Here is a 13,682-nt window from a genome sequence, read left to right as displayed (position 1 = left end):
TTGACTGGCAAATGAGTAATCCAAATGTAAGCTTACTTGCTAATGATAAAATCACGATCAGCTGGATTGAAGTAAACAAAAATCAGCAGTAAATGCCTTCTAATGCTATTCTTATGGAGAACATTGTACGTTATATCTAATTTTGTGTTAAGATTTTGGGAATTTCGGTATTTTTCCCGCCGTCACGGGATAAAGACCTTTAATTTGAGCCCTCTCACGTCGTTCTACGACTTCCCAGTCGCCCACAATTTTGACGCAAAGAATCGGCTTACGTAATTAATATATAGATAGAATAGATTTCTTGTATATTCCCATGAAACTGATAATTTACCCAGCACATTAAGGTCTTTATTCCAAGTATCTCAGTTCGTAAACCATACATACAATGTGACGATAAAATATCAACAAAATAGCATGTAGTTTTATGTAATCCTCACGACATTTCATTTGGTCCATTGACTTTAAATCCAATAATTGTAAAAATTATTGGAGCTTTGAATAAAACTTCATATAAAATCCTTACACTAATAAAAGACGACGTCATGAGCGCGGGAAATGAGCTACAGCGGCTAGGGCATAGCCACATGAATACAGAACGGAATGAAGGAACTAGAACGGAGAACTGGCAACAGCGCACGCGAGAAGTAGGGGGGGGCGCACACACTCACGTCGTTAGACCTACCACATTGTTAGACCTAGTATTAGACTTGATAAGTATTATAAGAGCCATAGTTACCATCAAATTTTAATTTATAATAAACTGCCTACCAATGTTTAAATGTTACCACCTAAGAAATTTATCAATGTTATTAGCAAGTGGCTTAAAGTTAAGGCATTTTATACCACTGAAGAGTACCTGAGCTGTGACCCTCAAGACATTATCTATTGATTTTATATATTTTGACGACACCTATTGTATACTGCATATTAAATGGTGAATAAATTCTTGATTCTTGATTCTTGATTCTTGATTCACCGCTCAAGCACTACAACGCATTAGTGGCATCCTGTCCACACACTGTTGATATATACCGATTTGTGGCATGGTGCCACAATTTAAAAACCGGAATGTTAGATGTTAAAATGGAGTGTTCATTAAAAATATCGATGCAGACATGTTTCTACCACCTTCCTTCATCCACTGGTGGCCGCAGGTTGAAAGATGCCACAATTAGGTGTTTGCGAGTATTCGGTAAAACCCCGTATGTGTGTGTGTGTGTGTGTGTGTGTGTGGGTGCTCTTACAAATGTGTCGAAACGAGATCCGCAGTTTGTTTACACAACGGCATAGTGAGATCCGTTGGCGCTTCGAGATCCGGGGTGGTGGATCTCGGAACGCCAAAGCCTCTGATTGGTCCTCCTGAGCTTGTTAGGATCACGGAAATACCCGAAGTTTGCCGAAAACAGGTGGATCTCATTTGGGCTGGTTTTTCTATAGTGTGCGTGTGCGTAAAGTTCTGAAATCCGGCACCACGTCGCGCTAGCGTTGCCTACGCACACCGATCACACACACCCGGTCACAGTGAGATCCCCTAAACTGACCGATGAAAAAAGTGTAGTTCTGGTCTGATCCTAGTTGGACTGCAGAGTGAAGTGGTTGAATTTCCTGAATCACTGATGATGTTTGTATGTATAAAATTGTATTAGCTCGATCACCAAGTGGCTATGTAGTCTAGTAGTTAGCCTACTACGTCAAAAACTATTTAAGTGATTGAGGTCTTTACTTTACTAATCATTAAATCTTTTACCATGTGTCCTCACGACTACGTTATATTTCGTTATCAAAGACTTTTTGCAAAGGTTTGATTACATTGTTCAATTTGTAGTAATCACATTGTTGTAAATGTATGTTAATGAAGATCCAGTATAAACTTTACGGATGCATAATATCCAATGCCGCTAATCCTTAGATTATTATTCAGGATACTTTTGCTATACCATTATTATATTGTTGAATTTTTAGTAATCACATTGTTGTAAATGTATGTTATTGATGATCCAGTATAAACTTTACGGATACATAATATTCAATTCCGGGTGTCATCCTTTGATTATTATTCAGAATACTTTTGTTTAGACTTTAGTTATCTTTGATATTACATTTTTCCTGTTAAAATGGTCATTATCATTAATAATAGTTTTACATATCTTTGATTATGTAAACCATATCTATGTTATCTTTATGTTTTGTGATTACATTTTTTAAAGCATTTATTTCTGGTTCAATGATGACATTATTCACAGTAGTGTTAACAAAATAAACAAGAAATTAACAATAATAACATCGTGGGTTCGCCCAGACCTGAGACAACCTGTAACATAGTTAATTTAGAGAAATATATTTAATCTTCTTTAGGCTTAATTCATCCAATAGATCTTGAGGGAGCCTTCGACGTAGCCTCCTGTTCTCAGCTGCTTCGCCAAGATGAAAAGTTAATGCACCAGGAACATTGTTTAAAGATTTCAGAATTTTTGAGGTGGTTTTTTCAATAAAGGCCGATATAGACTCCACTCCTAGCTCTTCATGTATATGCCTGTTTCTAACAAACAAGGGAGCATTCACCGATATTCTTAGAATTTTGTTTTGAATCACTTGAATTATGAAGAGTTTGTTTTTTGATATAGCTAATCCCCAGATAGCAGATGCATATGTAATCATAGGCCGAATTATTGATTTGTAGATTAGAACTGTACAAGCTGGCTTCAGAGTAGATTTCCTATTGATTTTAAAGGGAAAAGCTTTGCAAGGCGTGCATAACCTTGGGACAGTTTTTTATTGACGTGGTAGTTCCAATTAAGTTTTTTGTCCAGCCATACTCCAAGATATTTTATTGTTCATTAGTCATCAGGGTTCCAAGGTAGAAAGTTACCTTATTTAATTTTTTAATACTAGAGGTTATAAGTGAATTACAATTTATAATAAAACCGTTTCTTATAATTGGTTTGTTGTTCTATTCCTATGCGTATTTCATTTCATTGGCATAACAATATATGAGAAGTATTATTGTAATAGTGTAAGGAAAAATACGTTTTAAGTAGCCTAGTTATGCTTTTCCTGTGGCCAGCTTGAAGTAAATTTGATAAAAAATTGGAGTTGACTTTAGAAGTACCATTTCTTATCAAATATATGTCAACATCAAAGATTAATAAAAACAAGTACTGTCATTTAAAAAGTTAGGTAAATTTATTTGCACAGAATTATAATTATTTTGTTCATTAATTCAGAACTAACTAGGACTTGATATGCACCAGTCATTTGCCATGTACCATAATTCGAGAAAACTTGACCAGATTATGAGCCAAGCTCATAAGTTTTACAAATTCAAGTTTCCAATTATGGGTAAGATAACTTTTTGGGGACGGTATGTTATGTCATACTGAGACAATATTTTATGCAAACTAATTTAGAAAGCTAAAATACTTTTCATGTAAAGATAACCTCTCAAACGACTTGCAACTAGCTTTAATTTATGCTAAAGTAGCTGTTTACAATTTATCATACAACTGTGTCTAATAGTTGGTTTATTTTTCTATTCCTATACTTATTTATTCAGCATAATGAAATACTGGCGTGCGCAATCTAGACGTACGAGAAGAAGGATTTGTATTGATCTTTTTTATTTAGCGTTTTCGGGTTTCTTGGTTAGGTGGAGATGGTAAAAGGCCTAATTGAGTTTACAATTTACATGCTGTTTTTGCAGTTTCTTTTTGTGAAAGTCATTAAAAGAGGTGATTAATGGACGATAACCTAAAGGATAGACCAAAGCCCCTTGGTCCCCACCACCACCTCTGGCTTAAATCTGGGACTTATTTGCCAGGCCGATTCCCCGTGAAAAATCTTCTTTCTTCTTATGCTTGTCCTACTTTCAATCCTTGTCTAGATACACTATGTGTGCAAATTAAATTTAATTGAATACTTGAATTGAATTAAATTTGATTGAATTGAAATTCACCTTGAAATTTCCATGTCCTGTGAGAAACTGTGTTCAATAATGGGCCACCTCCCAATCTTGATCCAGTCCCCTTGCATTTTCCACTCATCTAATGTCTGCTCTCTTCTGACACTCTTGCTTTCCGACGTAGTCGTACCCACCTCACCTCCCTGTCTTCCAAAATCCTAATCCTTTCTTCAATGAGCAGATTTTTTTTTATATGCAAATTACATACTATTTTATTAGAAAGGTTGTAGTTGGGTGTGTGACAAAAAAAATTCATACTTTGTTAGCAATATTTATGATGTAAAACAATAGTAGATTTCATCACATGGGCAGGAAGTGACTCTTTTAAACCCGAGCTCGTGTTTCAGGGAAATGAGCATAAGTTGAAAAAACCCTTTTTGCCTTTGTAACGAACTATATTTTTGTCAATATTGCAGTATTAGACTATTAGACTATTAAGCAAACTATTTTAGATAGCAAAAATACTTTTCATGCAAAAGTAATATCAAAACGACTTCAGTTTTTTTATATTTATTTTGGTCATGTAGCTATTGGGAAAAATTCAACAATAGGCTGCAACCAACAATTGATATTTATTTACTTTCGATACTTGCATGCACTTTGATGCTATTGCTTACAATCAAAGTTGACGACAGCGGAGACACTGTTTTTTTGTTGTTTTTTCTTTCCGACGTAGTCGTACCCACCTCCTTGTCTTCCAAAACCCTAATCCTTTCTTCAATGAGCAGGTCGAGTGGTATGGCTCCGATCATGTCAACCCCTAATCGTATCATGCAATACTGTGTTGTATAATTTCCCTTCTTTCAAAAAAACTCTTCTTTGCATACTCAAAAGTTCCCTTTTAAATCTGATCTTCTTAGCATCCTTACCCCAGAACTCGCATCCATAAAGCATTACTGGCTCAACACCCTTTGTACAGTGTCATTAAATGCGTCAGAGTCATGCCTCTATTGGCTCTGGCCTCTATTGGCTATGGCCTGTCCTGCTAATTTTGCTAAGACTCCTTTCATTTTTTCGCATATTTCCTCCACATCTTTTTCAAAAATCATAACAATTACCTACAACCAATCCTTAATCAATCCTGACAACATAACAAAAAAAAAATTCCTGTTGATCACAACAATAGCGTTTTCCAGAATTTTTGGGACCTGCCCATACCTTGTAGAATAATCTAATATTCTTTTCTGGGATAATAAAACATGTTTAAAACGAATATAAACAACTTCATTATTCTTGTGCACCTACCATAAGTAATCATACAGAAGAATGCAGCCCATCCTTTACAATACATGAAATTAGATAACAAATTATTGTTCCTTCGATATTAATACCATCCACTCTAAAACAAAATTTATATTCTGTTATAAAGTTTCAGTTAAACAAAGATCTTGAAATCACAAAAAATAGTGTAACTGCTTTACTGTAAGTGGACTTTTAAATTCATTGAACCTTTAAAAACGTGGTTTGCAGTAAAACGCCAATTATTTAATCACAACGACAGAGTAAATTTTTTATCGTTAAAAAAAATCTCATAAATCCTTATAGCACATGATGTTTCAATTAATTTCAAATTTTGTATATCCAACATTTCAAAGTATTCATCTGTTCAAATGTAAACAAATATTTTCTCCCTAAGAATAACATGGGAACTTTGAAGGCCACTGAGGCTGAGCCCTGATGGAATTTCGAAGATTTCTTGTTTGATGGCAAAAATCTACAGGCCACTGATTAGGACTGTATATGCAAAACGTCACATATGCACGGTGTTATAGATATGAGCCATGTCTTTAAAATAATTGGAGAAAACCTGCACAGGTTCTGAACCAAGCTCATATTAATCCGTTTTACATAATCCACAAAATTCTCCAATTATTGGAGAGAATAATTTTTTATATGCAAATTACATACTATTTTATGAGAAAAGTTGTAGTTGGGTGCGTGACAAAAAAAATTCATACTTTGTTAGCAATATTTATGAAGTAAAACAATAGTAGATTTCATCACTAGGGCAGGAAGTGACTCTTTTCAACCCGAGCTCGTGTTTCAGGGAAATGAGCATAAGTTGAAAAAACCCTTTTTGCCTTTGTAACGAACTATATTTTTGTCAATATTGCAGTATTAGACTATTAGACTATTAAGCAAACTATTTTAGATAGCAAAAATACTTTTCATGCAAAAGTAATATCAAAACGACTTCAGTTTTTTTATATTTATTTTGGTCATGTAGCTATTGGGAAAAATTCAACAATAGGCTGCAACCAACAATTGATATTTATTTACTTTCGATACTTGCATGCACTTTGATGCTATTGCTTACAATCAAAGTTGACGACAGCGGAGACACTGTTTTTTTGTTGTTTTTTCTTTCCGACGTAGTCGTACCCACCTCCTTGTCTTCCAAAACCCTAATCCTTTCTTCAATGAGCAGGTCGAGTGGTATGGCTCCGATCATGTCAACCCCTAATCGTATCATGCAATACTGTGTTGTATAATTTCCCTTCTTTCAAAAAAACTCTTCTTTGCATACTCAAAAGTTCCCTTTTAAATCTGATCTTCTTAGCATCCTTACCCCAGAACTCGCATCCATAAAGCATTACTGGCTCAACACCCTTTGTACAGCGTCATTAAATGCGTCAGAGTCATGCCTCTATTGGCTCTGGCCTCTATTGGCTATGGCCTGTCCTGCTAATTTTGCTAAGACTCCTTTCATTTTTTCGCATATTTCCTCCACATCTTTTTCAAAAATCATAACAATTACCTACAACCAATCCTTAATCAATCCTGACAACATAACAAAAAAAAAATCCTGTTGATCACAACAATAGCGTTTTCCAGAATTTTTGGGACCTGCCCATACCTTGTAGAATAATCTAATATTCTTTTCTGGGATAATAAAACATGTTTAAAACAAATATAAACAACTTCTGATCATTATTCTTGTGCACCTACCATAAGTAATCATACAGAAGAATGCAGCCCATCCTTTACAATACATGAAATTAGATAACAAATTATTGTTCCTTCGATATTAATACCATCCACTCTAAAACAAAATTTATATTCTGTTATTAAGTTTCAGTTAAACAAAGATCTTGAAAATCACAAAAAATAGTGTAACTGCTTTACTGTAAGTGGACTTTTAAATTCATTGAACCTTTAAAAACGTGGTTTGCAGTAAAACGCCAATTATTTAATCACAACGACAGAGTAAATTTTTTATCGTTAAAAAAAATCTCATAAATCCTTATAGCACATGATGTTTCAATTAATTTCAAATTTTGTATATCCAACATTTCAAAGTATTCATCTGTTCAAATGTAAACAAATATTTTCTCCCTAAGAATAACATGGGAACTTTGAAGGCCACTGAGGCTGAGCCCTGATGGAATTTCGAAGATTTCTTGTTTGATGGCAAAAATCTACAGGCCACTGATTAGGACTGTATATGCAAAACGTCACATATGCACGGTGTTATAGATATGAGCCATGTCTTTAAAATAATTGGAGAAAACCTGCACAGGTTCTGAACCAAGCTCATATTGTTCCGTTTTACATAATCCACAAAATTCTCCAATTATTGGAGAGAATAATTTTTTTATATGCAAATTACATACTATTTTATGAGAAAAGTTGTAGTTGGGTGCGTGAAAAATAATTATACTTTGTTAGCAATATTTATGAAGTAAAACAATAGTAGATTTCATCACTAGGGCAGGAAGTGACTCTTTTCAACCCGGGTCGAGTTTCAGGGAAATGAGCATGGGTTGAAAAAACCCTTTTTGCCTTTGTAACGAACTATATTTTTTGTCAATATTGCAGTATTAGGCTATTAAGCAAACTAGTTTAGATAGCAAAAATACTTTTCATGCAAAAATAATATCAAAACTACTTCAGTTTGTTTTTTTTTTTTTTTTTTTTTTTGGTAATGTAGCTATTGGGAACAATTTAACACTAGGCTGCAACCAACATTGATATTTATCTTCGATACTCAAAGTTTACGACAGCGGAGACACCGTTTTTTTGTTGTTTTTTACTAAGGAAGAAAACAAGCTCTTTTAGACTCATGTATTAAAAATTAATGTTTCTGCTGCAGTAGGCATACGAAAAAATAGGCTAGTATATTTCGCTACGCCACTGTTAAGTCCCCTAGTTTTGTTATTTTTTGTTCTTTCATGTATTTTATGTTGTTATGTCATGACAAAAGAATCACCTTTGACAAATTATCTTTACATTGTTAAGGCTAATTAGAAGCGAAAAGAATGTTTACAATGCAAACGATATGTTATTCATCTTTTTGGATTTTACCGACATAAAAAACGAACATTTGTTATTGTTTCATCAACTGTTCAATGTTCATTTTCAACAACCAAAATTGTACAATCAATTTGAGTTTGAAATTTAAATAGAAGGCATAAAAATTAACATTTAAAAAACTATAGCATTCTTTAGGTTAGGCCTTCTATAAAGTTCAAATTTACATTGATTTTACAGTTTTTGTCGTTACAAATTGAAACAGTTTATCGTACAATAACATAATGTTTGATTGTTTATAACGGCAAAACCCAAAAAGATAATAAACATTACTGTTGCAAAGTAAACAAGTTAATGATGGATTTAGCAGTTTATAAACATAAACAAAAGTAACAAAAACAGGTGTTTACACAGCAGTGAAGCAAAAAAAAATCATTTTCTTCTGTAAACTTGCACCCATCACGACATGTCAGAATCTCGGATATGAACGTTGGCCTCCCCAAACAGATTGGTCTCCGGGCCGGAGCAGTTATCGTTGCAGCTCTGGAGATGTGATCTCTAAGTGACCGTCTTTAAATAGACAGTGAACAAACACACAAGTCTTTTAAGCAATGCCAATGTCAGTGAAATCATTCAGATTAGAAAAAGTGGGAGAGCTACTGGAAGGTTCATTGTATGTAAAAAGAAGCAGAGTTTGGCTCATAGTGGGAGAGCTACTGGAAGGTTCATTGTAAAAAAGAGGAGAGTTTGGCTCGTAGTGGGAGAGCAACTTGAAGGTTCATTGTAAAAGGAGAAGAGTTTGGCTCATATTGGGAGAGCTACTGGATGGTTCATTTTAAAAGAAGGAGAGTTTGGCCAAAGAGCACAGAATAGAAATAGAGGGGCTACGTATATCCAGCAAACATTGCGGGCAGTGAAGCCAATCCCCCACCACTTATACGGGCAAGTGGCGGCAACTGCTGCATATAGCGGTAGGTCACCTTTTCCAAATGTATGATGATTAGACACACTTAGAGTAGACTTAAAATTACCAAATTTGGCACAGCTACTATAAATTAGTGCTTCCCACTGACAGTAAGGTTGGAATACAAAAAATAATTTTATCGTAACTTTAAAAGCCGTTAAAACCCACAGAAATTATTAAATTAAGAATTAGAACATGAAAAAGAGTCAAGAGTCAAGAGATTTATTGGTCTAAGAACACAAGATATTACAGTTCATACGACCTTGTCAAGTACAATAATTAAAATAATAAAATTAAATATCACAGATTTTAAAATATGAATTACAACAACAGCTACCTACAAAACAATTAACAGTAGGGCCTATCACAGATTAAAACATCTTTCATAATACTCCTTAATACAGTAGGAAGGATTGTTGACTAGCAAAAGGTGAATGGCTTTTTTAAAACTAGTAAAAGGCAAACATCTTATATCTAAAGGCAAATGGTTAAAAAGTCTAACACCTACACATGAATGGCTTCTTAAAGTTTTAGCTAACCTAGCTTGATCAATCTGAACATTTCTACTACTTCTAGTGTTATAGGAATGGATGTTATTATTAAAAACAAGACTTGATTAATTTGATTTTATAAATAACAATAACCTAAAAGTGTACAAACAGATAACAGTCATAACACCAGTTTCAGTAAAGAGAGGCTTACAATGAGCTTTTTTCTTTGAGTTTGTCACTATCCTAATAGCTTTCTTTTGCAACAACAAAACATCAGTTATCCTGCCAGAATTTACCCATAAAATAATACCATAGTATTACAAAGAATGAAACAAAGCATAATAAACAGACAATAAATAAGTAACAGGAACGTAAAATTTTAAAGTTTTTAACAAATATACAACTTTTAACAATTTACTGCAAACTAAATCTATTTGGCTATTCCAAGTTAAGTTACAATCTATTTGCACCCCTAGTAACTTTATACACTTAACAAATTCATCTGAATAAGCAAGTCTACTATTTAAGGAGTATATTGCCTTTTGTGTTTTTGATTCATTAAGTTTAAAACCATTAGCTCTGAACCATGTAACAGCCTGATTCAGAGTTTCGTCAGCAATACCATTCACAGTTGGCAAATCTTTACTTACTGTAAGGAAAGATGTGTCGTCAGCAAACATGGTGGTTTTCGATGACTTAATAGTAGACGGCAGATCATTTACCATGACAAGGAATAAAATAGGCCCTAACACAGAACTTTGTGGTACACCAAATTTGACAGGAGAAGCAGATGACTTTTTACCAGCAACATCTATAATTTTGAATCTACCTTCCAGGTAGGACATAAAGAAATCAAGCTGAACGCCATGAAAACCCAGACACTGTAAATTTTGACAAAGAATTAAATCGTCGACACAATCAAATGCCTTGCTCAGGTCGCAGGCAGTGATCTGAGCAAGGCTTCGATCCTCAAAAGTACTGATTAAATCATCAACAATTGATAGAACTGCACTCGTAGTGCTCTTACCCATCTGATAGCCAAATTGTGAAGCACTAATTAGGCTCAGCCGATTAGAGTAGGTACATACCTGGAGTTTTAAACTTGTTCAACAACCTTGCCTAATACTAGTACTATAGAAATCGGTCGGTAACTCTTTGGCACAGATTTTTCACAACTTTTTTATACAGGGGGACCACTCTTGATATTTTAAGCTTAGAGGGGAAAATACCCTGTTTAAGACACAAATTAATACAAAAGGTTAGAGGAAGCAAAATGGTCTCGATTACACATTTGACTAGATGATTAGAAAGATCAAAGATATCTTTACTTTTAGATTTTTTCATTATTTTCACAACACTGAGCACATTTGCACATGACACTTCAGCCGCGTTTACACCGGAGTTAATAACACGTGTTTTTAACAAAAAGCTATTAACATAACAGAATCGCCCAAAAATTTCTCTTAACAAAAGTTAATAACTCGTGTTTTTAACAGAAAATTCCTTGTTGTTAACAAGATTTATGTTATCCATCAAGAGTCGGTAAAGATCAAAGGAAACGTGTTATGTTTTTAACAAATGTTAATAACAAAAGTTAATGGTCTCTTTTAGCGCGTTAAATTTTGTTAATAACAGGTCCCTCTCTTTTCCCCGCAACCCCCGCGCCCAGCATCGTGCTACAGAGAGCGCGCTAGTCGGCCCTCAGTACCAACTGCAGCAGACGAAACACGTGGAATCAAATCAAATCAAATCATTTATAAGACAGAATTAACAAAATATTGTACAATTTGTATTGGCTAAGTCATCATTAAATAAAAGTTAGCTTATATACTTAAGAAGAACTATTTACAGAGGTCTTATACAGTACCGGTACTTAAAGTTATACAGTTTTATATACATATCTAGGCTAGATCACTATTCATCGAGCTGATTTTATTTACAAATTCTTGGACGCTGTAACAGGTAAACTTTATCAACAAAGATTTTAATTGTTTTTTGAATTTTAACAGGTTTGGTTCAAGTTTAAGAGGAAGTGGAAGTGAATTAATAAGTGTTATGCCATTACACAGTAAATGCTTCTTGAAAAATGTTGTTGAATGTTTAGGAATTGGTAATGTATGTGAATTGCGCAATGTGTATTGGTTTTTTACAGAAAAGTCAAATTTAGAAAATTTTTGTCTCTAAAATGTTAAAGATTCAAGAATGTAAATAGATAGGAATGTCAAAGTTTTTGAATTGAAAAAATATTTACGGCATGATTTGCGCCTTTTTAGAGAAAAAACAGTTCTCACAGCCATTTTTTGGAGTTTAAACAACATTTTAGTCTGCTGGCACTCGCAATCCCAAATAGGAACGGCGTATGCTAAGTGAGGGATAAATTAGCCCATAGTATGCCGTCAACAATATCTCCAGATTCTCATTGTTCCTGAGGTTACGCAGAACGAAAATACTAGAACTGAGTTTTTTTTAAAATGTATTTGATATGGTCATGAAATCTAAGATTCTCGTCTAAGATCAATCCAAGGAACTTGACATTTGGTGTAGGGTGGACCTCAGTTTCGTCCAGAAGGAGACTAAACCCACTGTTTGATCGGTTTGAATTATTTGATAAACGGAAGTTAATGAGCTGCGTTTTGTCTGTGTTGATTTTCAATAAACTGGCGGAGTGACTTAATGTTTTTAACATAAATGTTTTTAACAAAAACTGAAGTACAAAATAATTTGTTAATAACTTTATGTTATTAACTCCAGTGTAAACGCAGCTTTCCTCCCATTTGAAGTTTTCTTCAGGCAAAGGTGAATTTTCCATGAAGTCAAGCGCAGTAGTCTGGGTTGAATGATGCTGTCTCTGGCCTCCTGAACAGCTGAAAGGTAGTACGAGTTAAACTCCTCTGGGGGAATCTGGATCTCTGCTGACTTGACGCTCTTGCTCCTGTAATGTTTCAATTTAATTTAACCATTTTAGGCTATGTTATGCCTAGGCTAGGTTAGGTTTTTGTTAGATAAATTGTAATAAAAGTAGGCCTATTTCACATTTTAATGTTTTAAATATTGCTTAATGTTCTATAAATTACTAATGTAACAGTTTCTAATAGTTTATTTTGTAAATAATGCTAACTAAGAATATTTCTACCCACTTACCTAGGTTAGCCACCCACCGTATTTAGGTTAGGTTATCCATTGTACATATTTAAGTGACACAATAACAGTTATAAATTTACATTTATTTCACAAACAAAGGGATAGCTATGTAAATATAACACAACTAACTAAATAATTAAAACATATTTATTTATTAGATTTGTGTGAATGTTTGTTTATTAGTTTACAATAGCTTCTCTGACAGCTCGAGCTCCAGCCGACAGCAGCTGATGGATCAACGACGATCAAGTGGGCAGCGATGACGTCAGGTTGCCGGAAAAGGAAGTTAATTTTGGTGGAAACATCTGGGTTTAAAGTTCTAGAACATTCCATGGTCTCCATAGCAACCAAATCGGGTATAAATACAGCTGTCCACGGACCAGTCTTCACTAGTTGACAGTCAGTTAGTCACTCAGACAGCCGCTGCGAGTGTAAACCATTTGTCAGGCGCAAACAAAAACAATAATTGTAATTCAATTTGCGAAAGGAAAATAAAAGAAAAAGGTCAGTCCCAATTGTGTACTCATTTGAAATAGTAATAAGGTAATTAGATAAGTAAGTAGGATATAAATTATAATATACACAAAGCATTTGTCAGGCCCCGGCAGACCGCTGGTGCTGCGGCTTAACACTATACACTCACGCACATTCGGTAGTTGCCTTGCACCTTTTTAAGAGTGCTGCGACCGAATTAACACTTACAAGTAGTGGCACTAAACAATTTAACTCCATACAAAGCATTTGTCAGGCCCCGGCTGACCGCTGGTGCTGCGGCTTAACACTAAACAAGCACGCACATTTGGTAGTTGTCTGGCACCTTATTTTAAGATTGCTGCGACCAAATAACACTTACACATAGTGGCTCTGTATAACTTAA

This window comes from Macrosteles quadrilineatus, unplaced genomic scaffold, assembly GCF_028750875.1.
Source record: "Macrosteles quadrilineatus isolate MER2022 unplaced genomic scaffold, UCM_ALF_1.0 Scaffold_1__1_contigs__length_201487025, whole genome shotgun sequence".
In the NCBI taxonomy this organism is placed as follows: domain Eukaryota; kingdom Metazoa; phylum Arthropoda; class Insecta; order Hemiptera; family Cicadellidae; genus Macrosteles; species Macrosteles quadrilineatus.
The sequence above is the reverse complement of the archived record's forward strand: the minus strand, read 5'-3'. Positions refer to the sequence as shown.